At 40.7% G+C, this 3,737-nt stretch overlaps 1 long non-coding RNA gene across 2 annotated transcripts; it reads left to right on the top strand.

Annotated features, from left to right (window-relative positions):
- The first annotated feature begins 588 nt into the window (after positions 1-588).
- LOC103004137 (uncharacterized) lies at positions 589-2,212 on the top strand. 2 transcript variants are annotated; one of them, XR_450750.1, is made up of 3 exons: positions 589-662; positions 942-1,035; positions 2,074-2,212. It is a non-coding gene; the product is annotated as an uncharacterized LOC103004137 (long non-coding RNA). The 2 variants fall into 2 exon arrangements; XR_450751.1 differs by having other exon boundaries at positions 627-697.
- Positions 2,213-3,737: the final 1,525 nt, after the last annotated feature.

Raw genomic sequence — 3,737 nt, 5'->3', positions numbered from 1 at the left:
TTGTCTAGAATTAGCAGAAGAGAGATTGGGCAGAGTAGTTTGAGGGGGAGACAGGGTTGAGAGAAAGGTCTTTTGGTTTTGTTTTGTTTCATTTTTAGGTGAAAGAAGCTTAGCATATTTATAATCTGAGAAAGAAAATTAGAGGAAAGGGAGATGTCCAATGTCCAGGAGAGAGAGGATAGTCAATGGAGTTGAAGTCCTGAAGAGGTGTCAGGGCGCCAGCTCAGCCCTCATTAACCTACTTGTTTACTGCTTAGCAAACTTCTCCCAAATTAATTTAAAAACGCATTCTCAGTATCCCTTCTCCATTCATCTATGTGGCCCTGGACCTCTCACTTCATCTTGCTTTGCATTTACATTCTTGACTTCCTGCTGCATCCCCCTGACCTTTTACTTTGCCTCTTATTTTCTGTCGCCTGGATTCAGCCCTAAGATTTGATGACTGATTTAGCTTCTCTGGCACCTGGCCACTGCTCTCCTTGACTACACTATTGCCATCACCCTCAGCTGTTGCAACTCTTGGCCACTATGAGTAAGTGCCCCGCCAAGCCCCCCTCCCTGACTTGTCCATGTGGAGGAGAAGTGCTTCCTAGAGGAGATCACAACAAGAGGATGGAATCTGGGGCAGAGGGGGAAGATTAGCTCCTAAGGCTGGAGAGGAGGTGAGGAAGAGAGCTAGTGGAATTTACTGGAGAGGGTAATTTTAACATTTCCTCTAATATGATTCTGTACTATTCTGTTTTTTTTTTTAACCATGGTAATATATGTTAAAAACAAAACCTTTGCTTTTAAAACAAAAAGTTATAAATGAGAGGAAGGAACTGTGTTCATTCATTTAGGCAACAGCGTCCTATTGAGCCCCCACCAGACCATGTGCTGGGTGCTGGGGACACTGGTGAACAGACTCCGTCCCTGATCTAACAGAGTTTTCTATCTAGCAGGACAGATGCCCATAACCAGACACCTATTTATATCGGAACAAAAGTTGGGACTCTGGGAGAGTTCGACTCTGAAACCTTCTGTTTTTGCTGTAAGGTAAGAAGCAAGGTCATTTGCTCACAAAGGAGATGGAATTCAGCAGAGGGCTTGAAAGAAATGATGAAAATTAGGAAGAGGAGTTGTAGGGAAAGGGGGAACAGACAGACCAGGAATATGTAAACAAACGCAGAGCTATGCATACTTTTTACTTGAATGTCTCCAAATTCAAGTCCCAGAACTTGATTTTCAACTGCCCATGTGTGCCACATATTTGCCTCAAAATAAGCAAATCCCTTTTCTTTCAGAATCTGTTAGTCATTGCTCTCTTTTTAACAACACTGCCAACAACAATCTCTTTTTAAAGAATATCTTCAATTCACAGTAATTGTACTGGTAATAAATAGCTCATCCATGTCTTCAGGACTGTTAAGTGACAAGATAGATTGTAAGATTAAAAGCAACACAACCGTGTCCTTATTCAGTTCTTAACTAGAGTTTAACACAATACCCGGAAGAGTCACCTGTAATTCCAAACCACTTGAGTCTTGGTTGGTGGGCCAGCTCTCTTCCCCTGGGCTTTAGCAAGCTTGGAACACCACTTTCCTAGGGCATAGGCATCATAATCCTGGTTAAGCTTCAAAGCGTATCACTAATAATTCCAGTTGTATCTAGCATACTGAAATAATAACATCTTAAATTCTTGTAAATTATAAGTGCATTAGAACTTTTTTTAAATCTTAAATGCACATTCCTTAATATCATTCACTATTTTATGATAATATATTTGCTGAATATTGGAAAAGAGAATCAAAACTAAAACAGGCATCTCTAACATTTTTCTCTTGTATGAAGGGTGCTTTATTTAATTTATCCACAGGTTTTATCTTCTATGTAGTGAATTTCTAAATGCATTTAAATTTTGCTGTTGAGTGGTATACTAAAATCAGGGTGTTTTCAGATATTAAAGAATAATGACAAAAAAAGAATACTTCTCAACAAAGAGAAGTATTTTACTGATATTTTATGGGTAATAGATTCATTTGTTCTGTGTGTATCTTGCCTATATCCTTCCATTCATCTCATCTGTTTTTACAGGATATCTATCTGGGGCAGCTTGGTCTGCTGTGAGCTGTGGAGAGGGAGACAAAGAGAAAAAAGATGTGTTGCTGAATTTTTAATAACATCTGTATAAGTTGCCAATAATAAGCAAATAATAAATATTTATTGACTTGAATTCAACTGAGCCAGGATCAAGGACATGCAGCTGGTGATTGAAATATATGTTGCTGTGGGATCAAGTTGAATCAATAGTACTGGAGGAAAAAGGGAAAAGGAAGGAGGCAAAATACAAAGCAAAGTGAGAAAACAGAAGCAAAGTGAAGAGAAAATGATTACAATGATGATGATTGCTACATATATACATTATATATACTGTTACATATATATATACACACACACACAGGCTTATACAGATAGCAGTCTCCATCTTTGTGTGTGTGTGTAGCGATAATATTACAGGGTCAAACTTTAATCACTAAGAAATGGAGTTAAACTTAATCATATCTAGTGCTTTCATTTTAAACCAACAGCTCAGTTTCCACATCTCCTCACACCACGCAGTGATCCATTGTGTTGGAATGCATATCAGTAGCCCAAAGGACCCTACAGTTAGTGCAAAACTCTTTTCTCCTTTAAGTTAAAGTCCTTGCTATCCATGGGCTGATCCCCATTTCAACTTTGTGCTGACTTCCTGTAACCTTCCATTGCATGTAGGCACCATCTCATTTGTCTGTGCTTTAGAATGCCAGGTAAAGTCAAAATAGAGGGTAAAAGAAACAAACAAGGACAGGAAACAGCAAGAAGTTACTGTTGGCATTCTCAGCTGCCCAGCGGAGTCTCTTCCTATGTTTGGGAAATTTCTCACCTCCTGGCTCTTGGTGGATGGCTCATACACTGCTGTTATCACAGCAGAATATGTCAGGGACTTGCTTTCCCCACCTTCTTTGAAGCAAGGGCCAAAAGCAACTCAGTTGTCTCCACACCTTGGCACCACTGTCTCTGCCAGTAGCAAAAGGAGTGCCAGTAGTGTGGACTGAGCCCCTGCTTGCTCTGTCACCCTACAGGCTGCAGTGCTCAGGGAGGTGCCAGTGATGGTGTCCCTAGACCAGCCCTCTGGAGTGGTAGCATTGTCTGAATCTGTCACCCTGTATCAGATTCTTCACCCAAGGCCTCTGGGAGCCAGCTGAGGCCTTTGTGTGAAGAAGAAAAAGGCGCCCCTCCTGGCAGGTGCAAGGCTCTGCTGGCATATGGTGCTTTGCCTCTCCATTCCGTGGGTCCCTGAGGTATCCATGCTCCTTTTCATTTCTTTTCTATCTAAATCAGTTTGCCTTGTTGCTTACAACTAAAAACTCTTGCTAATATAGTAAGACTACCACACTGTCCAGTTATATCCATAGCCTCTTCATAGTGTTATGCCCCTTTTACCATAGGTCATATTCCTAAATAGACATTTCTCCAAAGAAGATATACAGATGGCCAATAGGCACGTGAAAAGATGCTCAACATCGCTAATTATTAGAGAAATGAAAATCAAAACTACAATGAGGTATCACCTCACACCGGTCAGAATGGCCATCATCAAAAAATCTACAAACAATAAATGCTGAAGAGGGTGTGGAGAAAAGGGAACCCTCCTACATTGTTGGTGGGAAGGTAAATTAGCGCAGCCACTATGGAGAACAGTATGGAGGTTCCTTAAA

The sequence above is a fragment of the Balaenoptera acutorostrata genome, chromosome 11, assembly GCF_949987535.1.
Source record: "Balaenoptera acutorostrata chromosome 11, mBalAcu1.1, whole genome shotgun sequence".
Lineage (NCBI taxonomy): Eukaryota > Metazoa > Chordata > Mammalia > Artiodactyla > Balaenopteridae > Balaenoptera > Balaenoptera acutorostrata.
This window is presented reverse-complemented; position numbering and strand designations above follow the sequence as displayed.